General features: G+C 46.8%; 1 pseudogene; it reads left to right on the forward strand.

Moving 5' to 3' along the window:
- Positions 1-3,850: 3,850 nt before the first annotated feature.
- On the forward strand, positions 3,851-7,915 carry LOC123088349 (putative disease resistance RPP13-like protein 3; annotated as a pseudogene).
- The last annotated feature ends 5,198 nt before the right edge of the window (positions 7,916-13,113 follow it).

Here is a 13,113-nt window from a genome sequence, read left to right on the forward strand (position 1 = left end):
GAACTGTATAGGCAACCAAGTAGTCCTTTACCGCGGACGCGGCTATTCGAATAGATCATGATAACCCTGCAGGGGTGTACTTCTTCATACACGCTCTCACCACTTATCGTCGTTTACACGACATGTACTCGGCAACCTTCAAGCGGAAGCCCAACGTGGGTGTCGGCCACGACCTACCTAATCACCTAAGCCTCCAGTCCAGGTTTATCGCCTATTCAGGTTCCATCCGCAGGGAGTCCGGCCGAGGTTTCCCATACGGCCCCGAACGATGTGAACAGGGTTCCCGAGATACCTAACGGGTATTCGGTACACCGTGCCACGTACCTACCGCATCACAGCCCACCCCTACGGTCAGCGCTGTCCACGGCCTCCAGTAGGCTACAAACACCAGAAACTACTTGCAACTCCTGGACGGAGAACTAGGGTGAATAAGAAGTCGAGAGGGTCCATTGGTTTCGGGCCCAATGCATGGTAGTAGCTGATTCTTAAATCACACATACAGATCTCAGTGCTTAAGGTCGGCTTCAATGAAACAACCCACCATGTACTCCTACATGGCCTCTCATCGATACCTTTACCAAATCGTGTTCACCACACCACTCTCATTACCGACATAATCATTTCACTCTAGCCCATCACCCAGATGAACCAGACCTGACACGACTCTAAGCATAGCAGGCATAGCAAGGTAGGAACAACACATACATATGGCTCAATCAACTCCTACACATGCTAGTGGGTTTCATCTAGTTACTGTGGCAATGACAGGTCATGCAGAGGAAATGGGTTCAACTACCGTAGCACACAGCAGTTTGAATCGCGTTGTCTTAATGCAGTAAAAGAGAGCAGGAGCGAGAACATGGGATTGTATCGATATGATCAAATGGTTGGTTGCTTGCCTGATGGTTCGTTGCACGGATACGGTTCTTCGTTAGGGTAATCACGGTACTCCTCGGGGACAGATCCTGTCGCAAAGGACACCGATACACAACATTACCAAACAATATGCAACAATATGATGCATGCATGAAACATGGCAATATGAGTGTGTTGGGCTAATGCAACTAAAACCAGAAGGGTTTGAGCAAATTTGAATCAAAGATTCAAATTTCAGATTCAAATATGGCCTTTTAAAGTGCCTTTTCTTGTTCTGATTAAAACATCAATTTAACTTGTTTGATCATGCATGAAAATAGTACAGATGGATAGATTGGATTTTTCTGATCATTTTTCATATATAATTTGTCCAATTTGGAATTACAGAATAAAAGTTATGAATTTTTGAAGTTTAAATAATATTCTGGAATTTCCTGATTTAATTTAAATCCAGAAATATAATTACTGCGTCAGCATGACGTCAGCATGACGTCAGTGGTCAACTGTGGCTGGTTGAAGTCAAACCTGACGTGTGGGGGCCACACGTCAGTGACAGGGGGGGTTAAACAGATTTAAATTAATCCTAATTACTAATTAGTGGCGCTGGGGCCCACTGTCAGTGTCAGGGGGGGTTGACTAACAGTAGTTAGCGCTAACCTAACCACCTGGCCGACAGGGCCCACGCGTCAGTGACCCTGGGGGGTCAAACCCCAGGTCGGTCAAGTCAAACCCCACCGGCGACATGACGCCGGCGAGATCCGAGACGGCGGCGAGAGTGCTTTTTGCCATTCCGGCGACCAAATGGACGGCGGAAGGCATCTACGTGTTGCTGAGGTTGAGCCGCGTCTATTGGTGGTGGTGGTTGGGCTCGGGGTGGCCGGAGTTGACGGCGGCGAGCTCGGCTGCGGTGGCCGGAGTTCGGGTGCGGTCGGGATCAGTGTTGCAGGGGGTTTGGGGAGGCGTTGGTGCGTTCTACGTGCTCCTGGTGATGTGTGGAGCACGATGGCGAGCTCGGTTGGGCGCTACGGCGACCGTGGCCACGACGGCGACATCGCCGGCGGCGTGGAGCTTTCGGTCGAGGTGGAGCTAGGGCCTAGAGGTCGGGAGAGACCAGGGAAGAAGGGGGAAACGCTCCGGGGGCTCACCGCGGTTGCAGTGGGCGTCGAAGCGGGCTCGGGGACGCGCCGGAGACGACGAATTTGACGGCGACGGTGGTCGGAGTCCGAAGAGGGGAACGGCGACGTGGCGGCGATGCAGGGCTTCCGGGGACCCGTGGAGCGGTGGGGAGGAAGAGGGAGTTGTGGCGGAGCTTCTGAGCTAATCGGGGGAGCGAGGGGTGGTCGGAGGCGGTGGCTATGGCGAACGGCGGCGACGGTCGTGTTCGGCCGAGCGAGAGAGAGAGCGAGAGAGAGGAAGGAGAGAGCCAGGGAGAGTGAGAGAGAGCAGGGGGAGAGGCGTGGCGTCGTCCAGGGCGTCGAGCGAGGAGGGGAGGCCAGGCAAGCAGGCGAGCAGGTGGCGTGGCGCGGTGGCGCGCGCGCGCGCCGGCCACACTCCCCTCCCTCTGTCTGGACGAAGACGACAGAGGAGGGAGGTGGGGGCTGGGGCCAGCTGGCTGGGCCGCACAGTGGAGGAGCCCAGGTAGGTTTTTCCCCTTTCTTTTCTGTTTTCTGTTTTTATTAATATATCTGCAACTTTGTTGAATTAAATAAAATACCTAGGCAATTCCAAAAATCACCAAACTACTCCTGGCTCATAGTTGGATTATTTCCAACATGAAACATTTTAGTTTGGAGATATTTGAGCATTTAAATATTTTATATAATTTTAAATGCCCAAATTCAAATAGTTATGATTTAATTCAAAAACCCTAGGATGGCCTAGGAAAATGTGCACCACTTTTGCAGAGGTTCTGAACCAAGACAAAAATGATGGGCATTTTAGAAGGGCATTTCAGGTTCATTGAAAATTATTTTAGTAAACCCTAGTTGGTTTCAGAGGGGACTGGGGGTTCTGTCATCCCCATTTCAGGTTTCTGCTGAAAGAGTAAACATGATGCAACACTCTAATGCATGACTAGCTAGGGTGTGACACTTCATCAAGGTAACGGCGAGAACGCCGCCATCGCCTGCCGTCGGCTCGGTTTTCACCGGCAACCATGTCTCCCCTACTCGCAGCCGGGACAAGATGATGGATCTCGAGATCCGATCACCAAGCCTCTGGTGGGCCATCTCGGGAAGAAGATGACCACCACGTCCACCAGTGTCGCCACGCCGGGCACGCGTCGCCACCGGCACCCCCATGGTGCCTAGAGGCCGACAAGCCCCGACGATTCCCATGCCTTGCCAGCCGCCATGGCCCAGACCCCGGCACCACCAGATCCAGATCGGATCGGGGTCCAGGGCCCCAAGCCGCAACAGCCGCGGAGGCAGCACCACTGGACGGTGCCTAGCCCTCCAACCCGCCGCCAAGTCATCGCCGGAGCTCCGCCGCGCCACGCCGCCAAGCCGCCGGGATAACTCGCGCCGCCACTAGAGAAGTCGCAGCCGCCGCACGTTGGAGAGGCCTCAAGCCGCAGCTGCCCCGCCGCCAGGCAGGGGCGCCACCACCGCGCCCTCCGCCGCACCGCTGGGCCCCGCCCAGCCTAGCGCCGTCCCGCGCCGGACGCCAACCGCGAGGAGAGGGGCAAGATCCCCGCCGCCACCAACGCCGGCCGGTCTTTGCCCGGCGGCGCTGTGCGGTGGCGGCGGGGGGAGATATCGACGAGGGAGGACGAGGGGCAGCGGCTACGGTTTCCCCCGAGGACGCTCGCGGGAGAACAAAACATAGCAGCTGCACTAGTGCGCCCACCGTTGCTGCCCGTCCAGTCCATGCACAAGCCCCAACGGGACAACTATTTTGCAGCAGTGGCTACTTATATTGTCGGCTCAATCCAATGGCAATGCAGTGCGATTCAATTATTGGATAGAGCGGGGGAGACTGCAGAAGTGTAGAGTCAAGTAAACGCTCATACCTATCTTTTCTCTTCCCCTCTCCGATCCAGAGCACCCTGCAGTCTGCATTCTAATCTAGTGCCAGATAGCGACGGTGGCCTTGCTGGAACCGTCCGGCCGGCCGGGAGATCATGGCGAGCACGGTGGTGAGCATGGCGAGATCCATGCTGGGCGCTGTCATCAGCGTGGCCGCCTCCGCCGCGGCCACCGAGATGAGCCTTCTCATCGGCGTCCGCAAGGACATCTGGTATGTCAAATCACCCACTGCTTTCCGCTACACTAGTAGTACTCTGCTCTGTTTTCTTCCGCTACACTACGAATGACAAATTATGCATCCATCAGGCAACAAAAAAGAACTGAAAAATCACCCAAGAAATAGTCCATGGGACCAGAAAAATACTTGCACCTTTCTTTAGATCTTGCCCTTCGTTTCCTGATGGAAATATGGCAAACTTGTTACCTGTGCAGGTCATGTGTTGTGATCTGTTGCATATTTCTCTCCTGATTAAAATAGGAAATGGCGAAATTATTGTTCTGCTTGTGATTTGCGAGGCAACAAAATATAAATTAAAAACCAGCCAAGAAATATTTTATGGGACCAGAAAAATAAATCGAATCTTTGTGCGTCCTTTGTTGGGGTTCTTGCCTTCTTGGTTCTCATGTGTGCTTTAGGCTCTTGATCTTGCCCTTCCTTCACAAGAAATATGGCATCCAACCTATATGTGCTCTGCTCTGTTGCGTTTGTTCCAACACACTACAAAATGCCAGAATGACAACAAGAGTTGTTCTCATGAACTTAATTTGTTTGGCAGGTTCATAAAAGACGAGCTCAAGACGATGCAAGCATTCCTAGTGGCTGCTGAGAAAACGAAGAACAAAGACTTGCTACTGAAGGTGTGGGCAGAGCAAGTAAGAGATCTAGCATATGGCATCGAGGATTGCCTTGATGAGTTTATGGTGCATGTGGGAAGTCAGAGCCGGTATCGACGGCTGCTTAAGCTGAAGGACCGCCATCGGATTGCCAGCCAAATTCGTGATCTCAAAGCAAGAGTAGAAGAGGTGAGCAACAGGAACACACGCTACAACTTGATCACCGTCGATGCCTCCAGTAGCATTGATGAGGTGAATTCCTACACGGAAGATATTCGCAACCACTCAGCTAGCAACATTGATGAGGCAGAGCTTGTGGGCTTTGCTAAGGCTAAACAAGAGCTGATTGAGATGGTGGATGTCAACTCCAGAGATGGTCTTTGCAAGATGATATTTCTCGTTGGTATGGGCGGTTTAGGCAAGACTACTCTTGCAAGGAAGGCATATGAAAGTAAGCAAGATATCATGAATAAATTTTCTTGTTGTGCATGGGTCACCGTCTCACAGTCCTTTTCCAAGATAGAGATGCTCAAGGACATGATTAGGCAACTTTTGGGTACCGACACGCTGAGGAAATGCTTGAAACATCTTGAAGGGAAGTCGGTGCAGGTAGATGATCTCGGCATGTACCTCAGGAAAGAGCTAGAGCAGAAGAGGTACTTTATTGTTCTTGATGATTTGTGGACCATCAATGCATGGAATTGGATCAAAGATTTTGCTTTTCCCATTAGAAACAACAAAGGTAGCCGAATAATTGAAACAACACGAGATGTGGGCTTGGCTGGGAAGTGCACTTCAGAATCACTTATTTACCACCTTAAGCACCTGCAAATACAGGATGCCACAAATTTGCTACTAAGAAAGAGTGGAAAAACACAGGAAGACATGAAAAATGACAAGGAAATGATGATAGTGGTCAACAAAATGGTAAAGAAGTGTGGTGGTCTACCACTCGCTGTACTCACTATAGGAGGCATGCTTGCCAACAAAAGGGTAACAGAGTGGGAAAATATCTATAAACAAATCCCATCAGAGCTCGAGGTCAACCCTAGCCTTGAAGCAATGAGGAGGATAGTTACTATGAGCTACAACTGGTTGCCGTCTCATCTCAAATCATGCTTTCTGTATCTAAGCATCTTTCCTGAGGATTTTGAAATCAAAAGCAGCCGTTTGATAGAGAGGTGGATATCTGAGGGGTTTGTTAGAGCCAGAGTTGGAGTAAATATCGAGGATGTTGGAATAAGTTATTTCACCGAGCTAATCAATCGAAGCATGATTCAACCCTCAAAAGTGAGCATAGAAGGAGTTGTTAAGAGCTGTCGAGTCCATGATATTGTGCGTGATGTCATGATCTCAATTTCTAGAGATGAAAATTTTGTGTATGTGGCGGCAAATAATGTAACTGGCACTATGGATGAGACCTTCCGACATGTAGTATACCATGGTAGCATGTGCCAAAAGATAGTTATGGATTGGAGCCACGTCCGGTCAATAACTGTGTTTGGTGAGAGATCATTGGGTCCATCACCTTCAGTTTGTTCACCTGACATGAGAATGCTCCGGGCCTTGGATCTAGAGAATGCACAGTTTCAAGTCACACAAAAGGATATCAGCAACATAGGATTGTTCCGCCACTTGAAGTATCTGAATTTTTCTCAACCTCGAGGATTTTCACATATTTATAAACTTCCTAGATCCATAGGGAGATTACAAGGCTTGCGCACTTTGAACATTAGAGACAGTTATATTACGGAACTGCCAATCGAGATTTGTAGACTCAAGAGTCTACACAGTCTCCATTGTACCAGAAAAAAATCCTATGATTACTTTAACCTGATTGACCCCGAGGGATGCTTGTTGAGCACATTTTGTTGGCCCATGCTGTTCACACCGTTGGAAGATCCTAGTGATTGTACCGAGAAAGTTGCTGAGCTACACATGGCCTGGTCTAGCCGTTGGTCAGAGTCAAAAGGTGTGAGGGTGCCAAAAGGAGTCGGCAAACTGAAAGATCTGCAAATACTAGAGGTTGTGGACATCAGCCGAACTAGTGGCAAGGCAATTAAAGAGCTAGGCGAGCTTGTGCAGCTGAGAAAACTGAGCGTGTTAACACAAGGGGCCAGCAAGCAAAAATGCAAGGTACTCTGTGACGCCATTCAGAAGCTCACTTGCCTCCGCTCCCTTTCAGTGGAAGGTTCACTCGAGTGGCTGCATTCTGAACTTGAATGGATGCCTTGGAGAGATTCCTGGCTGGGTTGGCAGTCTGATGCATTTGGTCAAGCTTTACTTAATTGGCAGCGTAATAAAGGAAGAAGGCAAAATCATGGAAATACTAGGGCCACTTCCCAACCTCATGCACCTTCGTCTTGGAATCTTCTCTTATAGTGGGGGGAAGTTGGCGTTCAAAACGGGAGCATTCCCAAGTCTCAAGAAGCTTGGTATTTTCTATCTGGTGGAACTGAGAGAGTTGAAATTTGAGGACGGCACCTCACCCCAGCTGGCAATGATAGATATCAGTTGGTGCAATTTGGCATCAGGAATTATTGGAGTCAACCAGCTTCCAAAGCTCAAGGATATTGCACTTGGTTCCAATGGTCGAGTGGCGAAGCTTGCTATGCTGCAAAGTGAAGTGGACGCACACCCTAACAGTCCCGTGCTGCGACTGTCTGAGGAAAGGTGGACCCACAACCTGGGAGGCACCGTTGCCCAAGTGGGAGAATCAACAGGGGAATCCTCATCTCTCCATCCCGAGCCTGCAGCTGCGGGAGAGAGCTCACGGTCCCAAGCGGTGGGCATGGCGACGGCAAACATCAGGTCAGCTCAGCTAATTGCTTCTCTTCGTTCAACTAGTAGTACGTACTAGTTAGCAGCTATGGAGTGCGATGTGCTAATTAGTCTCTACTCTGTTTTCCTTTTTGTGTGTTACAGCCAAGATGATCTTCTTTACACTTACAACTCGTGCTGACTGAATGAGCAAGGCTACTCCACCATGTAACACTACTGGTACAGATTGCACTATTTCCTTTTTTTGGTTTGGCTCGATTTTTTTGGTTCTTTTCAGTTATGCTCGTGCATTTTTAAGCTGCGCATGCTTATTTATAACGCAAGCATGATCTCCGTCACATCGTATTCAGTTTGTGAACACATATATTTTGCACGTGCCCCTGTTTGTAGCAAAGACTTCCTTAATTCTTGAAGCTAACCAACGTGCAGAAGTATTGGGCCTCTTCGTCATCGTCTCTGCACTCAGGGCTTATAAACAGCTGCGAGTGCCTCTCGCTTGGCGAGGTGGGACTAAAAAAACAGCTGCAGGAAGAATCAAAATAAAATAAAAAAAATAAAAAAAGTGCCACCTAAAGGGCTACCACAGCCTGAATACGACTAGAAACCCAACAATGGGCCAGGATTCAGGCCCGCAATAGGCCCAATAGGCCCACAGGCACATATAGTGCGTTTAGGCCCGTAAGCCTGCATTTGAGAGGAGCTCGAGAGGGTAGCGGGACTGGGGCTTATAAACCACTCTCGAGCTCCCTCAGCTAGCGAGGTGGGACTAAACTTTCGTGCCGCGACGCGGGCAGCACATGGTCTTTAGTCCCGGTTCGTGGCACCAACCGGGACCAATGCCCCCCCCTTTAGTCCCGGTTGGTGCCACCAACCGGGACCAAAGGCCTTCGTTTCCCGCCCTTTGGGCTGCTGAAAAAAGGCCTTTGGTCCCGGTTGGTGACACCAACCGGGACTAAAGGGGGCATTAGTCCCGGTTGGAGCCACCAACCGGGACCGATGCTCTTGCTATATATACAGGACTTAGCATTTTTCGATCTCTCCTGCTCCACTCCCGTCGCCGCGCGTCTCCCTGCCGTCGCCGCCCCGCCCCGCCCCGCCGCGCCCCGCCCCGCCACGCCGCCCCGCCCAGCCCCGCCCCACGCCGTCGCCGCCCGCGCGCCCCGCCCAGCCCGCCCGCGCCGCGCCACGATCGACCCCGCTTCGCACCTCGCCGTCGCCGTCGCCTTCGCCATCGCCGCCCCGCTCCACACCTCGCTGTCGCCTTCGCCGTCGCCGTCGCCGGCCGTACGTGAGCACCTCGCCGTCGCCTTCGCCGGCCGTCACCGTCATTTTTTTGTTAGATTTAATTAGATTTTTTTGTTAGGTTAGATGAGTATTAATTTAGATATATGTAGTTCATAGATTTTATTGTTAGATTAGATTTTTTGGTTAGATTAGATGTGTAGTAATTAATTTGTTTATATTATGTTAGATTTTTTTGTTAGATTAATTAGATTTTTTTGTTAAATTAGATGTGTGTAGTAATTTAGATATGTAGTTCATAGATTTTTTTGTTAGATTAGATTTTTTTTGTTAGATTAGATGTGTAGTAATTAATTTGTTTATATTATGTTAGATTTTTTTTGTTAGATTAATTAGATTTTTTTTGTTAGATTAGATGTGTGTATTAATTTAGATATGTAGTTCATAGTTTTTTTTGTTAGATTAGATTTTTTTTTGTTAGATTAGATGTGTAGTAATTAATTTGTTTATATTATGTTAGATTTTTTTGTTAGATTAATTAGATTTTTTTTGTTAGATTAGATGTGTAGTAATTTTGATATGTAGTTCATAGATTTTTTTTACTATATATAGAAGTAGTTTGTTTTTAGTAAGTACTACTTATTTATTTATAGTAAGTGCTTAGTAGTTGAACTAGATAGTTGATTTAATTAATAAAACTACTTTTATTTAACTATATATAGAAGTAGTCGCCGCATCGACGTCGGCGATGCCTATCCCGCATCCTCGTCGTCGTCGACTCGGCGGTGGAGGTCTGCTTGATCAGGGCCATGTTCGGGACTGGGCTCCGCCGGGCTGGTATTGGGAGGTGCTACCTTCCGGGGGACGTAGGTTGGTGAGGAGGCAGCCCGTTGTTGACCCGATCCTTGTTTGGTGGCGGTCGCGTGGGCCAGTGACGGTGGTGAGGCATCCGGACACCGCGGAGGTGGTACGTCACCGTGTCAGCGAGGAGGACGAGCACGTCCGTTGCTACATGGTTGCATTGGAGGGCAGATTCGACAATACTTGGCAGGTTCTTCAGGGATCTCACTGGAGCTATGATCCTGTGAAAGTTCCTTATCTTTGGGTGTCCACCGCTCGCGTCGATACCCGTCGGGCGCTACGGTTCTAGTTGTATTAGTGATAATATTCGACGATGTACGGACACCAAGAGATGATGTACTTTTGCTTATAATTATTGAATGCATGCTAATTTGAATACTATACTTTATTTTATGATTTGGTTTTGCTTATTTTATGATTTGGTTTTGCTTATTGAATGCTCATATTGGATAAGTTCTCCTTCATTCCCGTGTGCTAGACAATTTGATATAATAATGCATTCGGGAATGAAAGGAGGAGCTACGTACATCGATCATCGATAGTCAACCCGTGATTAATAATAATGATCTAGTTTAATATTTGAATTATGAACGTAGGCCGGAAATGTCGTACTCATCGGACGACGAAAACCGCCAGGGGGAGTGCGACTGGTGCCACGACGACCGAGGTATCTGCGACAGGTTCATTGTGCTGGACGAAAATCGTCGCTTCAGCATTAAGCTCGAGGAGACCTTCGATGTTCATACGGTACGCAACCGACGATAATAGTTTTTTTTCGTAATTACTCATGACTTCAACTATTTTAATCATGACAATATATTTCATCTTTTCCAATTCGACTAGCTTATCCCATGCTTTGGAAGACGCTATGTCTTGGAGAGGATGGGGTTTGAAGACCATGAACGTTTCGAAACCAAAAAAATTATCCTAAGTATCTATCATGGTGTGGATTTTCATGTAAAGCTGTACAATGCTCAGAGTGTAACCCATTTTGGTTGCAAAAATTGGGAAGCACTTTGCAAGATGTATGGTTTTGATGAGGGTATGCTTGTTACCATGGATCTTGGTGATCCTACAGTCGAGCTAGAGAGACCTATGATTTTCGTCCTTGTGGATACACCTCCAATTCTTCCCCCATGTGAGCTTAACATAGTTATTAAGTAATTTATATTGTTTATTTCAAAATAGTTGACAACTTATTCTCCATTGACAGCTTATTTTCATTCTTCAAAGAATGTGCGGAAGATGGTAGACAGAACCTACTACACCGAAGGCTCCGAACTAACTTATCAGGAGAAAAATCATCTGGTCGCATTTTGTACTGATCTTGAGAATTACAATGTCTACAATCGAACTCCTCAACATTATGGTCAATATGTGCCACTAGTGCACGTGTTGAACTACGGTAACTACCATGGAGATACCCTGGTAAGATTTTTGTACTATTACAACATACGTGCATCTTTTTGCACACTTTTAAAACTAGTACATCATATCATTGCTAACTACGAAGTTATTACTATGTTTTTCAACAGATAATCCCGAATGATTGTGTGCCTCATCTGATGTATACACACAGTAGCCTTCATGTTTTGAACATACAACCAGGTCGTCCTACGAATCTCAACTGTCCATACCGGGTTTCTAAAATAAATGGAGACATGAGAATCAAAGAATATAAAAAATGTATGGACAGTCGTAAGGAGCTTCTTGGAAGCAACATTCAGCGAAGGGCAAAAATTGGAGACAGGATGATCGCCATTCTTCATAATGGAGAGTCAGGGTCTATATTGTTTTATGCTATTTTGCCTTAAGGGTGTTTAGGTCCTACCTGATACTGATGATCATGTGTTAAGAACAATTATGTAGGGTTGGGTTCGATGACTATGAGGATGATGATCGTATGACTTATTATTAATAACGAGTAGAAGTTGTATGATGATGCATGATTAGTAGGACGAGTACTTGTTATTATATATGCTGATGTATGCGAGCATGCATGAGTTATTATATCAGCGGGTAAAATGAACATATATAGCAGCAACGTTCGTAAACCAAGGATGAAGATATAAGAGAGGACACTTCTCTCTATTAGCTAGCTAATATAACAACCTAAAAATAACCCCCAAAACCCCTAAAACAGCCAATTTCCAAAAAAAACATGGACTTTTGGTCCCGGTTGGTGGCACCAACCGGGACCAAAGGCCTCTGACTGAGCTCGGCGCACAGAGCCACGTGGAGGCACATTAGTCCCGGTTCTAGTTTGAATCAGGACTAATGGGTGAAGGTATTAGTAACGGCCCATTAGTCCCGGTTCATGAACCGGGACTAAAGGCCCTCACGAACCGGGACTATTATGTGTTTTTCTACTAGTGAGAGGCCAGGGTTATCCTTAAAGAGGCCCGGATGTTTGATATTTTTTAAAAAGGAGGTTGCCTAACAATTTGTATATTTGATGACCCTGTGGAGTCTTGCTCTTTCCTCCATTGGTCGAGACGGACCAAAGTCTAACTTAATAGCTTGTTCGAAAATGGAACTGAGATAAGATCAAAATATTAAGTGCCGGTCGTTTTGTGCTAATATTTCCTAGATGCCAGCGCATCTCACTTTATTTACAAAAACCAAAACAAATTGCTCTTTTTTCTGTATGGAGCAATTTGTTGTTTCAATTGTCTGTACAAAGTAGGAAAACAAGCAGAACACGCTTCTTCGTTAATTTGCTAAATAAAGACCACCCGGGTGGACAGCATTGTGCCTCTTTAAATTCATATAAGTCAACAATCAAGGCATAATATAGATGAACAGAGAAATTCGATGGAAAGTTCCACATTAACCAGAAAAATCGGACCATTAATATATATTATCATCAAATCATGACCGTTGGATTTCCTTGACTAGATAATATGTTGTGCTTTGCGACACAAATTGGTTGCAATACATTTGGATGATTGGTTCTATAAAAATTGGTTGCTCACAAAAATTGGATGACTGTTCAGATTTGCCTCCCACAAGAGCCAAAAATGTTGCAATTCTTTTTCTTGTGCAATAAAGTTAAGGTTGTACATGTTGCATAGGTTTTAGCCTGACTGGGCCTGATCACCAAACAACACACACGCACGTGGCGAGGCAGACGGCTGAGGAGGACCACACATATGTTCTCTTTTCAAGCTCTTAGTGGTGTATGGAACAACCTTATATGTTGGTCTCCCACACCATCCACTAGCAAGGTGGGAATAAACTTTCCACACCCTTTGTAATGCATGAATGTGTCATATGGGCCTCTAGGAATTTTCCCTAAGAATTATTAAATGTAACAATGGGCCTATGATTAAAAGGACCTATGATACTTAATATATGTATGTTTGTAAGGACCTATGATACTTAATATATGTATGTTTGTAAGGACCTATGATACTTAATATATGGACTTAGGCTTTATCGTCAAGAAAATCTAGTATGCGAAGTAAATAAAAATGGAGGAAAGATTTTATAC

Source organism: Triticum aestivum, chromosome 4A, assembly GCF_018294505.1.
Source record: "Triticum aestivum cultivar Chinese Spring chromosome 4A, IWGSC CS RefSeq v2.1, whole genome shotgun sequence".
Classification (NCBI taxonomy): Eukaryota; Viridiplantae; Streptophyta; class Magnoliopsida; order Poales; family Poaceae; genus Triticum; species Triticum aestivum.